The 20,459-nt window shown below is 36.6% G+C and overlaps 1 protein-coding gene and 1 pseudogene across 7 annotated transcripts in view; one reads left to right on the top strand and one right to left on the bottom strand.

Annotated features, from left to right (window-relative positions):
• Nucleotides 1-20,459, bottom strand: part of GABRG3 (gamma-aminobutyric acid type A receptor subunit gamma3) — a 742,225-nt gene that overhangs the window by 231,924 nt on the left and 489,842 nt on the right. The gene's annotated exons all lie outside the window — the stretch shown is intronic.
• LOC118548274 (proteasome subunit alpha type-1 pseudogene) lies at nucleotides 15,044-16,180 on the top strand (annotated as a pseudogene).

The raw sequence follows: 20,459 nt of genomic DNA, 5'->3' as shown, positions 1-20,459 counted from the left end.
TGGTCATATGTTATCCTTGTAAGGTAATCAGATTCATTTGTCAGAGAATGAATTTCATCTTTATTTTCATATCCTGATGATTTTTAAAAACTTAACATTGAACAAAAATTTACTTTTGTTATACTGCAGTTCCATTGAATTTTATAAACACATAGACTTGTGCCCACCACCATTATTCCTTTTATTCCATTCCAAATTTTCCCATGCCACCCCTTACTGACAATGGCTTCATCCAGTCCCTAAGCCAAGACAACAACCAAATATTCTTTTTTCTCCTACAATTTTGTCTTTCCCAAAACAATAGAAATGATATAATACAATAAGTAACCACTTAAGATTTGTCTATCTTGTTGCATGAATCAATAATTTATCCTTTTACAAAAATCTGTGAGTAGCATCTCATTATATGAATGTGTAATAACTTGTTTATAAATAAAACCTATTGAAAGAAATTTGAGTTGTCTTCAGATTTTGGCAATTATGAATTTTATAAGTTTATAGATTTTCATGTACAGATTGTGTGGGTGGGTACATATTTTTCTACTTCCTAGAAGTGGGAATGCTGATGGCAGATGTGTATTGAACTTTTCATAAACCAATAAACTGTATTCTAAAGTAGTTGCACCATTTTGCTCACTAGAGGAAATATAAAAGAGTTCTGGTTGTTCCACATCCTCACCTCATATGCCATTTTTTATATGTAGTTTTTTTTATTATTCTTCTTTTGTTGAAATATAATTAGCATCCAGGGGCATCCAGGTGGCTCCAGGAGTAAATAGTCTGACTTCATTTCAGTTCATGGTCTTGGGGTCCTGGGATTGAGCCCCCTGTCAGGTCCTCTCTCAGTGGGGAGTCTGCTTGTCCCTCTGCCCCTACCCCACTCATACTCTCTCCCTCTCAAATAAATAAAATATTAAAAAAAAAAGAAATATAATTAACATACAATGTCAAATGACTCTCAGGTGTGCAGTACACTGACTTGACAATTTTTTTTTAAAGATTTTATTTAATTATTTGACACAGAGAGAGAGAGAGAGAGAGAGCGAGAGCAGGAACACAAGCGGCGGGGGGGGGGGGGGGGGGAGAGGGAGAAGCAGGCTTCCTGCCTAGCAAGGAGCCCAATGTGGGACTCGATCCCAGGACCCTGGGATCATGACCTGAGCCGAAGGCAGTCAGTTAACCGACTGAGCCACCCAGGTGCCCTGACTTGACAATTCTACACATTACTCAGTGCTGACCATGGTAAATGTAGTCACCAACTGTCATTCTAACAGGTATGTATCCATGTCTCAGTGTAGTTTTACTTTACAGTTCTTTAATGATTAATGATGTTGAACATCTTTTCACATGCATATTTGACATCATATACTTTTTTTGGTGAAGTGTTTAAGTCTTTTACCTATTCTTACAGGTTTGTTTATTTATTGTTAACTTTGGAGTATTCTTCATATATTCTGGGTATAGCCCTTTGTTCAAATGTGATTTGCAAATATTTTCTCCCAGTTTGTAGCTTATCTTTTCATTCTCTTAACTGTATCTAATTTCACAGCAAAATATTTTAAATTTAATAAATTTAATTTGTCCTTTTTTTTTCTTTTATAGGTCATGCTTTTGAAGTAGTACTAAGAATTACTTTTAGTGAACCCCAAATGAGGCAAAATTTGTCTCATGTTTTCTTCTAGAAATATTCAAGTTTTACATTTCACATTTATGGCAATGATCCATTTTAGTTACTTGTTATGTAAAGTGTTAGGTATGTGTCTAAATTTATTTTTCTGTGCTTATGGATGTCCAATTTTGCCAGCATTATTTGTTGAAAAGATGATCTTTTCCCTTGCATTTTCGTCAAAATTCAGTTGGCTATGTTAGTGTAGATTTATTTATTGACCCTCAATGCTATTCCATAGATCTATATGTCTATGCTTTGGACAATAACACTATGTTGATTGATTTAGCTTTATAGTAGTATACAAAATCAGGTAATACTAGGCTTCAAACTTTGTTCTTCCTTTCCAAAATTCTTTAAATATTATTCCTTTCCTTTTCCATCTGAATTTTAGAATTAGCCTATTAATATCTACAAGTCCTTAGATTTCACCAAATATATAATAGCAGAAAAGAGATAGAAATTATACAGAAGAACTAAATAAACATCATAGGATTGAAAAGTACAATAAGTGAAATAAAAAATACACAAAAGGGGCTCAACAGAGATATGAACTGGCAAAAGAAAGAACAAGGAAAATTTAAAATAGGTCAGTTTATTCAGTCTGAGGAACCGAAAAAGAGAGAGAATGTAGAAAAATGAACAGAGCTTTGGTTCAGATGCCATCAAGTGTATTGACATGCATAATGAGAGGCCCAGAGGAAGAGGAGAGAGAGATGAAAAGCTAACTTAAAAAATAATTTCTTCAAACTCCCCAAATATAATGTCAAACATTAATCTACATATCCAAGAATCTCAATAAATTCCAAGCAGAATAAATTCCATGAGTTCCACACACCTAAACATCATAGTCAAACGGACAAAAGACAAAAACAAAAGGATAATCTTGAAATCAAGGGAAAACTATCTTTTTTTTTTAAAAGATTTTATTTATTTATTTGACAGAGAGAGACACAGCGAGAGAGGGAACACAAGCAGGAGGAGTGGGAGAGGGAGAAGTAGGCTCCCCGCCGAGCAGGGAGCCCGATGCGGGGCTCAATCCCAGGACCCTGGGACCATGACCTGAGCCAAAGGCAGACGCTTTAAGGACTGAGCCACCCAGGCACCCCTCAAGGGAAAAATATCTTACCACGTACAAGGGATCATCAGTAAGAGAAAAGATGGATTCTCAGGAAAATGAATGGAGGTCAGACAGCAGTGAAATAGGTTGCCACAGGAAATAGGTTGTCAACCAATAATTCCACATTCAGCAAAATTATACTTCAAAATTTAAGAAAGAACTAAGATATTCCTAGATTTAAAAAATTGAGAGAGAGGGGCGGAGCAAGATGGCGGAGGAGTAGGAGACCTGGATTTCGTCTCCTCTCAGGAATTCAGCTGGATAGGGATCAAACCATTCTGAACACCTACAAACTCAACAGGAGATCGAAGAAAAGAATAGCAACAACTCTCTGAACAGAAAAGCGACCACTTTCTGGAAGGTAGGACGTGCGGAGAAGTGAATCCGAGGCGATATTCGGGAGGATAGACGGCGGGGGAGGGGCCTCCATCAGCCGCTTCTGGCAAGTGATAGAGCCACGGAGCACAAAATCGTAACTTTTAGAAGTCTGCTCCGCTGAGGGACGTCACTCTGGTGGCGAAGTGGGGGGTGGAACCCTCGCGGGACAGTGTGGTCTCAGGACCATCGGGGTCACAGAAAGACCGGGGGTGCCTGAGTGCGGCAGAGCTCCCAGGTATCGGAGCGGGGAAGCCGGCTGCAGAGACGGAGCCCAGGCGCGGGCTCTCAGCTCGGGGTTGCTATAAACCGTGATCCGCAGCACAGTCGGGCCACTGCTCCTCCAGCAGGGACCCAACAAGCGGCAGATCCGGGGAGACTCACCTTCTTCCCCTGGGAGGAGAGGTGCGGGAGTGCACCGCGGGGATCTGCTGGGTTTGGAGACTCCACCCGGGGTCGGGTACCAGATAGAAAGGTGCGGTCACAGGCCGGGTGAGCGCGGAGTGTGGCCGGAGACCGGGGAGACGGGAGTGACTGACTGCTTTTCTCTGGGGGCTCACTGAGGAGCGGGACCCCGAGTTCTCGGCTCCTCTGGGGCGGAGACTGGGAGGCCGCCATTTTCACTCTCCGCCTCCAAAGCTGTACGGAAAGCTTGCAGGGAACAAAAGCTCCGGAGAGCAAACCCGAGCAGATTACTTAACCCGGACAGGCAAGGGCGGGGCAATTTTGCCTCTGGCAAAGACATTTGGGAACCACGGCAACAGGCCCCTCCCCCAGAAGATCAGCGAGAACAGCCAGCCAAGACCAAGTTTACCGATCAATGAGAACGGCAGAACTCCAGCGCTAGGGGAATACTGCACATAGAATTCATGGCTTTTTTACCATGATTCTTTAGTCTTTCAAAGTTAATTATTTTTTTTAACTGTCTTTTTTTCTTTTTTCCTTTTTTCTTTTTTTTTGAATTTTTCTTTTTCCCTTTTTCAACCAACATCTTATCAATCCCTTTTTAAAAAAAAAAACATTTTTATTTTTCATTTTTAAAGTCATATTCTATCCCTTCATAGTAGTTACCCGTATTTTTGGCATATATATATAAGTTGTTCTCTCTTTAAAATCTTGAGATAGTTTCTTCTAACAGATCAAAATATACTCTAAATCTCTAGTGTATGGTTTTTTTTCTACTCCCCTGCCTGATCACATTCTCTCCCTTTTTTCTTTCTCCTTTTTTTTTTTAATCCTCTTCTTTCTTTTTTCAAACAACTTATCAAATCCTTTTTTAAAATATTTTATAATTTTCATCTTTACAGTCATATTCCATCCCTTCATCATCTCAACCCTTATTTTTGTACATATATAAGTTTTTCTTTCTTTAAAATTTTGGGAGGGACTTTCCTTTAACAGACCAAAATACACCCAAAATCTAGTGTGTGGCACTGATCTATAAACCAGCCTGATCATATTTGATCACATTCTGCTTTTGTTTTGTTTTGTTCTGTTCTGCTTTTGTTTGTTTTTATCTTTATCTTTTTCTTTTTTCTTTTTTTCTTTCTTTTTCTTTTTTCTCTCTTTCCCTTTCTTTTCCCACTGCTTCAGGTCTTTTCTGATTTGTTTAGAGTATATTTTCTGGGGACGTTGTTACCCTGCTAGCATTTTGTTCTCTCATTAATCTATTCTCCTCTGCACAAAATGACAAGACGGAAAAAATCACCTCAACAAAAAGAACAAGAGGTAGTACCAACTGCCAGGGACCTACTCAATACGGACATTAGTACGACGTCAGATCTAGAGTTCAGAATCATCACTTTAAAGATACTAGCTGGGCTTGAAAAAAGCATGGAAGTTATTAGAGAAACCCTTTCTGGAGAAGTAAAAGAACTAAAATCGAACCAAGTAGAAATCAAAAAGGCTATCAATGAGGTGCAATCAAATATGGGGGCGCTAACTGCTAGGATAAATGAGGCAGAAGAAAGAATCAGTGAGATAGAAGACCAAATGATGGAAAATAAAGAAGCTGAGAAAAAGAGAATTAAACAACTACTGGATCACGAGGGCAGAATTCGAGAGAAAAATGATACCATAAGACGAAACAACATTAGAATAATTGGGATCCCAGAAGAAGAAGAAAGAGAGAGAGGTGCAGAAGGTATAATGGAGCAAATTATAGCAGAGAACTTCCCTAATTTGGGGAAGGAAACAGGCATCAAAATCCAGGAAGCACAGAGAACCCCTCTCAAAATCAATAAAAAGAGGTCAACACCCTGAAATCTAATAGTAAAACTTACGAGTCTCAGAGACAAAGAGAAAATCCTGAAAGCAGCTCGGGAGAAGAGATATGTAACCTACAATGGTAGAAACATTAGATTGGCAACAGACTTATCCACAGAGACCTGGCAGGCCAGAAAGGACTGCAGCCAAGAGAAAAATATGCAGCCAAGAATACTATATCCAGCTAGGCTGTCATTGAAAATTGAAGGAGAGATAAAAAGCTTCCAGGACAAACAAAAACTAAAGGAATTTGCAAACACGAAACCAGCCCTACAACAAATATTGAAAGGGGTCCTCTAAGCAAAGAGAGAGCCTAAAAGCAACATAGACCAGAAAGGAACACAAACAATATACAGTAACAGTCACTTTACAGGCAATACAATGGCACTAAATTCCTATCTTTCAATAGTTACCCTGAATGTAAATGGGCTAAATGCCCCAATAAAAAGACACAGGCTATCAGATTGGATTAAAAAACAAGACCCATCGATATGCTGTCTGCAAGAGACTCATTTTGGACCCAAAGACACCCCCAGATTGAAAGTGAGGGGGTGGAAAACCATTTACCATGCTAATGGACGCCAAAAGAAAGCTGGGGTGGCAATCCTTATATCAGACAAATTAGATTTTAAACCAAAGACTGTAATAAGAGATGAGGAAGGACACTATATCCTACTTAACGGGTCTATCCAACAAGAAGATCTAACAATTGTAAATATCTATGCCCCTAACATGGGAGCAGCCAATTATATAAGGCAATTAATAACAAAAGCAAAGAAACACATCGACAACAATACAATAATAGTGGGGGACTTTAACACGCCCCTCACTGAAATGGACAGATCGTCTAAGCAAAAGATCAACAAGGAAATAAAGACTTTAAATGACACACTGGACCAAATGGACTTCATAGACATATTCAGAACATTCCATCCCAAAGCAACGGAATACACATTCTTCTCTAATGCCCATGGAACATTCTCCAGAATAGATCACATCCTAGGTCATAAATCAGGTCTCAACCGGTACCAGAAGATTGGGATCATCCCCTGCATATTTTCAGACCACAATGCTTTGAAACTAGAACTCAATCACAAGAGGAAAGTCGGAAAGAACTCAAATACATGGAGGCTAAAGAGCATCCTACTGAAGAATGAATGGGTCAACCAGGAAATTAAAGAAGAATTAAAAAAATTCATGGAAACCAATGAAAGTGAAAACACAACTATTCAAAATCTTTGGGATACAGCAAAGGCAGTCCTAAGAGGAAAGTATATAGCAATACAAGCCTTTCTCAAGAAACAAGAAAGGTCTCAAGTACACAACCTAACCCTACACCTAAAGAAGCAGGAGAAAGAACAGCAAATAAAGCCTAAACCCAGCAGGAGAAGAGAAATAATAAAGATCAGAGCAGAAATCAATGAAATAGAAACCAAAAGAACAGTAGAACAGATCAACGAAACTAGGAGCTGGTTCTTTGAAAGAATTAACAAGATTGATAAGCCCCTGGCCAGACTTATCAAAAAGAAAAGAGAAATGACCCAAATCAACAAAATCATGAATGAAAGAGGAGAAATCACAACCAACACCAAAGAAATACAAACAATTATAAGAACATATTATGAGCAACTCTATGCCAGCAAATTAGATAACCTGGAAGTAATGGATGCATTCCTAGAGATGTATCAACTACCAAAACTGAACCAGGAAGAAATAGAAAACCTGAACAGACCTATAACCACTAAGGAAATAGAAGCAGTCATCAAGAATCTCCCAAAACACAAAAGCCCAGGGCCAGATGGCTTCCCAGGGGAATTCTACCAAACATTTCAAGAAGAATTAATACCTATCCTTCTGAAACTGTTCCAAAAAATAGAAATGGAAGGAAAACTTCCAAGCTCATTTTATGAGGCCAGCATTACCTTGATCCCAAAACCAGACAAAGACCCCATCAAAAAGGAGAATTACAGACCAATATCCCTGATGAACATGGATGCAAAAATTCTCACCAAAATACTAGCCAATAGGATCCAACAGTACATTAAAAGGATTATTCACCACGACCAAGTGGGATTTATCCCTGGGCTGCAAGGTTGGTTCAACATCCGCAAATCAATCAACGTGATACAATACATTAACAAAAGAAAGAACAAGAATCATATGATCCTCTCAATAGATGCAGAAAAAGCATTTGACAAAGTACAGCATCCTTTCTTGATCAAAACTCTTCAGAGTATAGGCATAGAGGGTACATACCTCAATATCATAAAAGCCATCTATGAAAAACCTACAGCGAATATCATTCTCAATGGGGAAAAACTGAGAGCTTTCCCCCTAAGGTCAGGAACGCGGCAGGGATGTCCACTATCACCGCTGCTATTCAACATAGTATTGGAAGTCCTAGCCACAGCAATCAGACAACAAAAAGAAATCAAAGGCATCCAAATTGGCAAAGAAGAAGTCAAACTCTCACTCTTTGCAGATGATATGATACTTTATGTGGAAAATCCCAAAGACTCCACCCCAAAACTGCTAGAACTCATACAGGAATTCAGTAAAGTGGCAGGATATAAAATCAATGCACAGAAGTCAGTGGCATTCCTATACACCAACAACAAGTCAGAAGAAAGAGAAATTAAGGAGTCGATCCCATTTACAATTGCACCCAAAACCATAAGATACCTAGGAATAAATCTAACCAAAGAGGCAAAGGATCTGTACTTGGAAAACTATAAAATACTCATGAAAGAAATTGAGGAAGACACAAACAAATGGAAAAACGTTCCATGCTCATGGATTGGAAGAACAAATATTGTGAAGATGTCAATCCTACCTAGAGCAATCTACACATTCAATGCAATCCCCATCAAAATACCATCCACTTTCTTCAAAGAAATGGAACAAATAATCCTAAAATTTGTATGGAACTAGAAAAGACCCCACATAGCCAGAGGAATGTTGAAAAAGAAAAGCAGAGCTGGCGGCATCACCATTCCGGACTTCCAGCTCTACTACAAAGCTGTCATCATCAAGACAGTATGGTACTGGCACAAAAACAGACACATAGATCAATGGAACAGAATAGAGAGCCCAGAAATGGACCCTCAACTATATGGTCAACTAATCTTTGACAAAGCAGGAAAGAATGTCCAATGGAAAAAAGACAGTCTCTTCAACAAATGGTGTTGGGAAAATTGGACAGCCATATGCAGAAGAATGAAACTGGACCATTTCCTTACACCACACACAAAAATAGACTCCAAATGGTTGAAAGACCTCAATGTGAGACAGGAGTCCATCAAAATCCTAAAGGAGAACACAGGCAGCAACCTCTTCGACCTCAGCCGCAGCAACTTCTTCCTAGAAACTTCGCCAAAGGCAAGGGAAGCAAGGGCAAAAATGAACTCTTGGGACTTCATCAAGATAAAAAGCTTTTGCAAAGCAAAGGAAACAGTCAACAAAACCAAAAGACAACTGACAGAATGGGAGAAGATATTTGCAAATGACATATCAGATAAAGGGCTAGTATCCAAAATCTATAAAGAACTCATCAAACTCAACACCAAAAGAACAAAGAATCCAATCAAGAAATGGGCAGAAGACATGAACAGACATTTTTCCAAAGAAGACATCCAAATGGCCAACAGACACATGAAAAAGTGTTCAATATCGCTCGGCATCAGAGAAATCCAAATCAAAACCTCAATGAGATACCACCTCACACCAGTCAGAATGGCTAAAATTAACAAGTCAGGAAATGACAGATGTTGGCGGGGATGCGGAGAAAGGGGAACCCTCCTACACTGTTGGTGGGAATGCAAGCTGGTGCAGCCACTCTGGAAAACAGTATGGAGGTTCCTCAAAAAGTTGAAAATAGAGCTACCATATGATCCAGCAATTGCACTACTGGGTATTTACCCCAAAGATACAAAAGTAGGGACCCAAAAGGGTACGTGCACCCCGATGTTTATAGCAGCAATGTCCACAATAGCCAAACTGTGGAAAGAGCCAAGATGTCCATCAACGGATGAATGGATAAAGGAGAAGTGGTATATATATACAATGGAATATTATGCAGCCATCAAAAGGAATGAGATCTTGCCATTTGCAACGACGTGGATGGAACTAGAGGGTATTATGCTGAGCAAAATAAGTCAAACAGAGAAAGACATGTATCATATGACCTCACTGATATGAGGAATTCTTAATCTCAGGAAACAAACTGAGGGTTGCTGGAGTGGGGGGTGGGGTGGGAGGGATGGGGTGACTGGGTGATGGACACTGGGGAGGGTATGTGTTCTGGTAAGCGCTGTGAATTGTGCAAGACTGTTGAATCTCAGATCTGTACCTCTGAAACAAATAATGCAATATATGTTAAGAAAGAAAAAAAGAAGAATGTAGTAGGAGGGGAAGAATGAAGGGGGGGAAATCGGAGGGGGAGAAGAACCATGAGAGACGATGGACTCTGAAAAACAAACTGAGGGTTCTAGAGGGGAGTGGGGTGGGAGGATGGGTTAGCCTGGTGATGGGTATTGAGGAGGGCATGTTCTGCATGGAGCACTGGGTGTTATGCACAAACAATGAATCATGGAACACTATATCTAAAACTAATGATGTAATGTATGGGGATTAACATAACAATAAAAAATTAAAAAAAAAAAGAAGCACTGTTCAGGAAAAAAAATAAATAAATAAAAAAATAAAAAATTGAGAGAATCAGTTTTTAGCATACCACCCTTACAAGAAATTCTAAAGGGCCTTCCAGCTGAAATGAAGTGGCAAGACAAATAAGCCACACAAAGAGTCAAGGTAAATGTAACCACATAAGCAAATGTAAAAAATAGTATCAATGTACTTTTTTCAAATTGTAATTGTAATTTTATTTATTTATTATTTTTTAAAATTTAAGTATACAGGCTTCCAGTTATGGAATGAATAAGTCATGGTAATAAAAGACAGCACAAAAAAAAATAAAAGACACAGCACAAAGAATATAATGAATGATATTGTAATAGTATTGTGTGGTAACCGATGGTGGCTATACTTATAATGAGCATAACATAATGAATAAAAGCATCAATGTATTTTTATAAAAGCTTTCCACTCTCATATGATTTGAAATACAATGCATATGATGTAAAAAATGTAATTTATAGGATAATGACAATAATAATGAGGGGAAGAGGAAAATGTCACATATTATAAAAAACTTTAAAACAAATTTTCTGTAAACTATTAAAATTAAATCAGTATTAACTTAAACTAGATTGTTTTAAGTTGAGATGCTAATTTTAATCTCTAGGGAAAACACTAGGAACATAACATTTAGTAATCAAAAAAAGGAAATTAAAGTGGTACACTAGAAAATGTATATTTAACACAAAAGATGGCAGAAGTGGAGAAATAAAGGAACAAAAAAGACATTAGACATATAGAAAACAAATAGAAAATGTCAGTTGTAAATCCTACCTCATTAGTAATTACATTACATGTAAAATCACTAAATATTCAATTGAAAGGCAAATATTGACAGAATAAATTGAAGAGAAAAAAAGATCCAACAATTCACTCTCTGTACAAGGCACATTTTAGATTGAATAATACAGATAGATTGAAACAGGTTGAAACCCTAACTATAATCCCATCATGAAAATTTATTAACTTACAGTTCTGTAGGTCAAAAGTCACATTGGTCTCACTAGGCTGAAATCAAGCTATCAGCAGGGCTACCTCACTATTCCATCATTCCAGAGACAGAAGCGCACCACCCCACCCTGCTAATTGTATACCCAGTAGAAATTATATATATATATATATATAACCAATAAACTATACCACAGTATTGAATATATATATATTCAAAACTGTGGTATAGTTTATTGGTAATACCCATAACTTGAAATAATCCATTGCACACTAAAAATACAATGAATTAAAATATTATGGTATACTTAGACACTGGAATATTACTCAGTAATAAAAAGAATGAACTACTTGTACACACATGGATGAATCTTACAAAATGATAAATGAAAGTATCAAAAAAGATTACATACAAAATGGTACAACTTATAAGAACTTCAAAAAGAGGTAAAAGTAATCAATGGAGAAAGAATTCAAAATGCCATGTTACCTCTGTTTGGCGTTTGATATGTAATGGGATTGACTAGAAAGGGCACGAGGGAGACTTCTGGAGTTCTAGAGGGTTTTATATGTTGATCTGAGTGGTGGTTACATGGGTGAGCATGTATGTGAAAATTCATCAACTTGTCCCTATACTGTATGTATGTTATAGTTCAATATAATTTTTTTCAATGTTAAAAAACGTACTAAGGCACTCACTCATATTTTCTTTTAATGAATACTTCTAGTGAATGCAATATGGTTTCAGTTTTTGCTTTGTTAATACCTGGCTCTTCATTTGCCACTCCATAATTCTTGATTTCAGTTGAATTTTTCTTTCAAGAAAACACCAAAAGATAGCTATCGTGTGGCGTATGTTAAAATCATCCTTCTTCTAGTAGGCAGCATTAGGAAAGGAAAAGCCCTAGGAATCCAGACTATGCTTATATGCTATAAAAGGTTTCTCACAGAATAAAAAATGTTCAATACTGGTTTTTGAAAACTTATTCTTTCTGCTTCTGTAAAAACGGCAGATATAATATCTAGAAAATGATTTGGTAACAAATCAAAGTGCATTTCTTTGTCAGTCAATATTGCTGTGCTTAGAAAACATTACCAAAGGTTTTAAGAAACAGATATTAAAACAAATTCTTTTGTGTGGGAGCTTTGCTCTACAGTTGGATAAAAACTCAGCTTTCAATTCATGATATTTGCAAGCTATTTTTTTTTTGAGAACCACAAAATTGGCATCTGAGAAAAAATGAACTTGGCAAATTACTTCCTTACCATAAATGAAATTTTATATAATTCTTATGAAGCATTACATGGAAAATTCATTTGTATAGCAGTGTTTAAACAGCTATTGGAGAAAAGTAGTTGAAGTCAGAGTTACAAAAAATCTTAGAGAAAGTCAACCCTGTGGTTAGCTTTTTAGAATTTAAACAATAATAGAAATTTTAAATATTCATATTGTGATGGGGGATAAACAGGAAAATCCTAATCACTTGGTGTGTTCACATTTTATTGAAACAAAAAACTTTCCTGAAATCGAAATTGTATGCTACCTAGCACATAGTCCTAGGGAATACTGCCTTCACTGTCATACATTATTTTCTCTTGTTCTTGAATTTCATATAATTAGAATCAGTATACATTTTTTGTGTGTGTCTGGCTTTTTAATGTCTGAGAGATTCATCATGTTACTTATATCAATATTCCATGTTTTATTGCAGAGGAGCATTTATTTGTATGCAGGTACTACTGTTTGTCCATTCTTCTGTAGATGGGTGTTTGGAACTTTGAACCAAGCTGAAGGGAATATTTTTTAATATTCTTTGTGGGCACTCATTTCTCTTGAGTATATGCTAGGAGTGGGATTCCCAGGTCATAGAATAGGTATATATTTAAGCTTAGGAGATAGCATCAAACAATTTTCTACAATGGTTGAGCCATCCAACTGTGGGTCTATTTGTATTTCTAATATCCCCCAGAAAATCTCATTTCCTGTGCATAGCTCATTTTCTCAGTTGAGAAAACCAAAGTATTGCATAATTAAGTATCAGTACTGATAAACTAGTTTTCCCCTTTAGATCCCTGTTTTTCTGCTTCATGTGATAAGATTAGAGCCAGTGAAAGGGAACCTAAAATTTGGATTGTTCAAATGAATGTTAGTTCCAAACAAAGGAAACTTAAATGCTTTCGATAGAACTCCTGCATTGGTAAAGCTCTGGAAGTATGGTTAATGAACATGAGTCAGTAAAATTTCAGTCTAGCACAGTATTGTATTCTCATGCCTAAGCATGAGCTTCTCTCTGTCTCTTTGTTATTTTTATATCTCAACAAATATAGGTTTGTCTCTCTTTAAATTTTGAGAATGATAATCATATATGCAGAAAATAATGCCTTCACATATTAATTTACATTAATTCTTCTTATTTGATGATGTATTATTTTTTGTTTCTTTGTTTTATTGTTGTTGTTTGCTACACAATAAAGCAAAATTTCTCCAGAGCTAAACAGGCATGGTCAAACAGTATTCCCTATAAAACTAATATTGTGATTCCAGCAAGAAAAGTCATCTTATAATTTTTATTTCAGACATTTTATGTGTGGAAACCCACTACCTTTTTTTTTTCCATTGACAAAAAATACCCAGAGACGGTTACAAACTTAAACTATGTATTTAAACCTCAAAATATGTATTTAAACACTTAAAATTTGTGTCTAACCCCTCAGGTGATTTGTTCTTTAGTCCTTCTCATGCCTTCCTCCAACTCCACAGATCCTAGGAATTCAGGAGAAAAGATCATATTGCAGTGGTATCATCTGCCTGGGAGTTTGCTGCCCAGCATCACAGCTTCCGCGTTGCATTCCCACTCGATATGGTTGTCGGGGACAAAATTCTCCATGCCAGTTCACTTTCCCAGATATCATTTCCTTTAAAAACCTGCCTATTTCTCAAATCACTGATATTTCTAACATGGAGGCCAGCATCCTTTCCTCTTAGTATCTCTCATGAACACTGTGTGTGTATCCTCAGCACCCAAATTTGGGTGATATTCTCAAGAATACATGCATCTGGCTCCATTTCCTAGAAACTTGGGAAACTCCTGGTATTGAATTTAGGGAAAAATCAACTATTCTAAACTACAGAGAAACAATTCATGTGCATACTTCCCCTGTTATACTAAACATGGTCCTTAGAGTCAAAAACAGTTAATTCACCAATTAAGTACTTGCTGCCCAAGAGTGACTGAAACAGTGGAGAGCATCTGAGTCTATAGTACATAAAAGTCATAGCTTACAAAGCAAAGAATTCAATAGAAGGAAATGAAATCTGCAATAGCACTAGGAAATTAAGGGGACTATTTTATATTTAATAAAACCAGAAAACTTGCTGGAGGAAAAATAGAAATTACTTTGGTTCTTTTGGCAGGATATCAGAGATGCTTTCTTGGACACATACACATACACATTGAGAAAACTGATGGCTACAGGGGATACATTAATTGAAGACTTTTGGACCACCTCAAGAAAATTCTGACCAGATTCCTTGAACCAAATTTAGAATGCAGTTCTTCTGACATATCCACATAAAAATCTAATGGAGGTTGAGGGCATGGATACTCTGCTATTTATTTTTTTTCATGATCTTTGCATTGTCTGACTAACATGTAAATTTCTGGAGGAAAAAGAATGTATTCCATTTTTAGTACCAGGCATGTGGCAAGTGTTCATGTAAAATGTGAATTATATTGTCATTTTGGAAGATCAGTGTCCAAAAATAAAAATATATGGATGGAGATATATTAACTACACATACAGTTTTACATATTTTTCTATGTTCATATGTCATTCAAATTGGAGATATTATTCAACATTTCTTTGATAAATACTATCACTAAGATAACTCTTTAATGCACTTCCTCTAGAATGCTCATTAAATGTATGAAATAACATAAGGGAAGAAATTAAATTAGGGTATTTTTTTCATTCAAAAGAAAAAATAGTTTTAATTTTGAGCCTCCTGAACCCCCACTTCTGCAGGAGGCTGCAGGCAGACCCGCGCCGGAACCATGTTTTGCAACCAGTATGACAATGATGTCACTGTTTGGAGCCCTCAGGGTAGGATTCATCAAATTGAGTATGCAATGGAAGCTGTCAAGCAAGGTTCAGCCACAGCTGGTCTGAAATCAAAAACCCATGCAGTGTTGGTTGCATTGAAGAGAGCACAGTCAGAGCTTGCAGCTCATCAGAAGAAAATTCTCCATGTTGACAACCATATTGGTATCTCAATTGCGGGACTTACTGCTGATGTTAGACTGTTATGTAATTTTATGCACCAAGAGTGTTTGGATTCCAGATTTGTATTTGACAGACCTCTTCATGTGTCTCATCTTGTATCTCTAATTGGAAGCAAGATCCAGATACCAACACAACGATATGGCTGGAGACCATATGGTGTTGGGCTGCTTATTGCTGGTTATGATGATATCGGCCCTCACATTTTCAAAACCTGTCCATCTGCCAACTATTTTGACTGTAGAGCCATGTCCATCGGAGCCTGTTCTCAATCAGCTCGTACTTACTTGGAGAGACATATGTCTGGATTTATGGAGTGCAATTTGAATGAACTGGTTAAACATGGTCTGCATGCCTTACGAGAGATACTTCCTGCAGAACAGAACTACAAAGAATGTTTCCATTGGAATTGTTGGTAAAGACTTGGAGTTTACGATTTATGATGATGATGATGTATCTCCATTCCTGGAAGGTCTTGAAGAAAGACCACAGAGAAAGGCACAGCCTGCTCAACCTGCTGATGAACCTGCAGAAAAGGCTGATGAACCGATGGAACATTAAGTTACAAGCCAGTCTGTATGTTTATTATCAAACCTGTAAGAATGCAGGAACATGTACTGATGATAATAATCTATACGTAGGAATCAGTCCAGATGTGTTTTTCCCTAGCAACTTGTTTGAAACCATATAATGGTGTGCATTTTTCTTTGAGAGCGTCTATATAATCATTTTCTAGAAAGTATAGGTATCTGTACTGATGTTTTTATATGATGAACATAGTGTCTTTGTGGTTTTAAAGACAACTGTGAAATAAAATTGTTTCACCTGAAAAAAAATAGTTTTAATTTTGAATGTAAAGGACAAGCACACATAACTCCCAGTACATTAAAAAAAGTAGTTTGATCACCATCATTTTGTTGGTGGTGGTTTGTTTTGAGTTATTACCTCCACTAACATTGGGAGCAGAGGCAGAGAAAAAACATTCACCGTCCTTTCATTTTATTTGCAGTTCTTGATTTCCTGACTTTTTCTCTCTTTCTATTTTAGCATATACCTCTCTAAATAAAAATATGAGACTTTACACAGGGTTTCTATGCTCCATTGACTGAATATATTCTACTAAGTACATTGAAAGAAAGTAAACATTCTATTTCCCTTAGAAAATGTTTCACATATCTAAAATAACCATAGAAGCTTCCAAGAAAAACTGCCAAGTTTCGGAGAAAATTTTGGAGGAAAACATTGACATTATTTAATATGATATTCACATAGTTATGTTTCTCTGAGTAAATAAAACTTTTTTCTCAAGCTTTTCTTTAGTTTGCATGTGAAAGACATCAACCAGATCAATGACAAAAGGCCAAGTGAGCAGGTAAATGTTTGGTTGCTCCAAATTGTCCATGTTCATAATTGATATACATTGCAAGAAGCCACAGTGTTTCTTTCTTAAGAATCTTCCTTATCTAACAGATTTGTGGCTCTCTTATCCATGATGTTGGTTTTTAGTAAAAACAAAGCCAAGAAACCAAAACCAAGTAAAGCATTTCCCAAATTTACTGAACATGAAGCTCAAGTAACAACTTGAAGTTTGGAGTAATCTTTCATCCGTCGGTGCAGGGATTGCTGGCCGTTCCTGGCAATGATGCATGTCACAGTGTATGTACTGGAATTGTGAATTAACTCCTTAAACCAGATTTCAGCAAGTTATTTTCATCTAAGCTTATGTGGTTATGTGGAGCAAAAACCTGGACAACGTCTTGCCCTTTGCTTTTTCCTTCCCTGGAGTCATTCTGGTCTAGTTACATGGTTAATGAATAACATTGCCAAATATGGACTGAGATTGTGTCAGCACGTTTTAAACAAGATTTTAAAACAATTCCTGTGGGCATGAAAACAGGGGCTATATTTTTTTTCTTTACAAGGTCTTCTGGGAAGTTATGTGAATATTTGGTTCCCAGCCTGCATTAGGTGCTGTTTTCTACCTGAGGGATGTCTAATTGCATCCTTTGATCAGAATACCATAGACTTTCCAGAACTGGTGAGAAAATCTCCAGACAGACCATAAAGACCTAACAAAGGATTTCATTAGCCTTCCTTCTTGGTTTAGCTAGATGACAAAAGATGGAATGGATCTCTAGTTCTTATCTGACTCATTGTGGGACACCCATAGAAATGAGCAGGGACAAAAGTGCAGACAACATACCATGTTCCCCAGGGTCACTAGGATGAGGTGACAGAATGGGGGCCATGAGGAGGGATGAAGGGATGAATGAATCCACTTCATTCAGTCCATGAACTATATTTGTATTTTGGGTGCTTGGGCTTACTGACACTCTGGGGTGTACCATGCTGCTAAATACTAATCTAATAGGTTCATGGTTATCGCAGTAAAACAAATAAAATCATGTCAACAGTTTGAAGTCCAGTGCTTCAAAGGAGAATAACTATCAAACTTTATTTTTGGTTTGTTCATTTTTTAAAATTTTATTTATTTATTTGAAAGAGATAAAGAGAGAGAAAGGGAGGGAGGGAGCAGGGAGCCAGATGTGGGGCTCAATCCCGGGACCCTGAGATCATGACCCGAGCCGAAGGCAGATGCTTAACCAACTGAGCCACCCAGGCACTCCTGGTGGCTTTCTTAACTTGTATTTTAGAAATTACAAGCTGTTCACAGTTTATAATCTATTCCTAGTGAAGTCAAATATAATTTCTACAGAGCAACTAATGTTAACAATAAACAACAGTGGTTTGTTTTCCAATTTTCTAATGAGGTCACATATCAAAGGAGCAAAATTGACTTGAAGTATTATTATTTATGAAGCATTACTCATTAAAGTATTTATTGCTCAATATTTCTCCTGTATGAGGGGTGCCTGGGTGGCTCAGTCAGTTAAGTGGCTGCCTTCGGCTCAGGTCATGATCCCAGGGTCCTGGGATAGAGCCCAGCGTTGGGATCCCTGCTCAGCAAGGAGCCTGCTTCTCTCTCTCTCTTCCTCTGCCTACCTCTCTGCCTACTTATGCTCTCTATCAAAAAAAATAAATAAAATCTTTAAAAAAATATTTCTCCTATATGATTTTACCACTATGAGTATTTGATTTTTAAAAAGCTAAAGCAATAAAAATAGCAAACATGTCACTAGGAGCATCATGAGAAATTTATACTTTTAACATTGACATTTATATTTTTATACATTCTTTAATAGATTCCTAGCACACAAAAAGTTAGCATAAGAGGTGAGATAGATTACATTCTTTGTTCTTGAATAATATTTGCATATTTCCTTGGCTTCATGACATTTTTTATACCCTGGAGGCAGTTTTATGCCTGCATATTTTGTACTGCTTTTAAATTTAACCATAAAGGGCGCCTGGGTGGCTCAGATGGTTAAGCATCTGCCTTCGGCTCAGGTCATGATCTCAGGGTCCTGGGATCGAGTCCCGCATCGGGCTCCCTGCTCCTTGGGAGCCTGCTTCTCCCTCTGCCTCTCTCTCTCTCTCTCTGTCTCTCATGAATAAATAAATAAAATCTTTAAAAAATAAATAAATAAATAAATAAATAAATAAATAAATAAATTTAACCATAAAGGAGGATAAACCACAACATGCTTTTTAAAATTGTTTTATTTTTTCTATATTTGTTAAAGGAAAAATGGAAACCAAATATTTAACTAAATATTTAACTAAACTTAAGCATTTTACCAAATTAATTTTTTTAGCACAGACCATTTAAATAGCTTACTCTGAGTAGGTGTGACAATTGGGTGCTGTCATATGTATATATTTTATCAATCAGAATTAAATTGTGGGATGGACTAAAAGCAAGAAGACATCACTTCAAAAGTTCAAGAATATATGCTGAGTAATAAAATGTAGTCAATGGCCAGCATTTTTCTGAGGGTACACACATACAAATATTACACATTATTTATCAAAATAATCCATGTATCTTGAATCCATTTGACCTCAGATAACACTGGTTGCATTGGCACAAAATTTGGCCGGATAAGCCTTTAACTTATATAGGCATCTGATCAGTTCTCTGTGGTACAGGAAATATTTTCCCACTTGGAAGAAAGATTGAAGGTTTAAATAAAACTTGCATTGAATACCAAGATACTTTCAAGGTGATATATTGATTTATGTTATTTTAAAACTCCATGCATACTCACCATTGGGCCCTTTCAAACAGTTTAATTGTTGCTACTTTCATAGTTTAAAATAACAACTCACTGTTATTTTTATTTATATTTTGTATTTTATTGATATGCAACTATTTTTTTGTTAAATTACCATTTGTGTTTTTCTGTGTGAATTTCCTGTTTGTATTATATGCACATCTTCCTATTGCATTGTGGACTTTATTTATTTAGGTTTTTGGTATTGATTTATAGGACTGCAGTTTAAGAGAGATATTATATGTCAGGGTTCTTTCAGTTGCAAGTCATAACTCTCCTTCCTTCCTTCTCCTTCCTTCCTTCCTGTCTCTCTGTCTTTCTTTTAAGGATCTTGGGAGCGCATAATTGGATGAATCATTATCTTTGTTTCATGATATACACTTGTCATTCGTCCATTCAAAGTCTCCTTTTATTAATTTATTCAGCTAGATATTTTTAATGGTATAATAAGCTCCTACAAACTACCACCTGAAGTAAAAATTAGGACTTCAATAACACCTGCATCTAACTTGGCAGTCTCCCTCAAACCCACCCACTTGCATACCCACAGTGGAATAATTATCTTAGTGTTTATTATTCCCCAGATTTCCTTTTATATAGTTGTAGTGCCTCTGTGTGTGTGTGTGTGTGTATGCACACACATACATATATACACATGTCATTTTTTTACTTTCTATAAAGGTCACCATTAAGTAAACAATCTATGATGTAAATAATCTTCTGAGAATTTTTCCATTAAATATAATATTGCTCTATAGTTATCCTTATTGGATGTCATCATAGTTTATTTATCTTTATTATTGTATAATACTCCATTGACTTTTATTTTTCATATGTTCTTTAATAGTCTGTTCTAACAATGAAACCCTTTTTCAATTTTTGTGATGTTATGAAATTATTTTATTTTCATATATTTTCTATAATTTTGGCAGGA

This window comes from Halichoerus grypus, chromosome 8, assembly GCF_964656455.1.
Source record: "Halichoerus grypus chromosome 8, mHalGry1.hap1.1, whole genome shotgun sequence".
Lineage (NCBI taxonomy): Eukaryota > Metazoa > Chordata > Mammalia > Carnivora > Phocidae > Halichoerus > Halichoerus grypus.
Note: the sequence above shows the minus strand (reverse complement) of the source record. Positions and strands in the feature narration are given on the sequence as shown.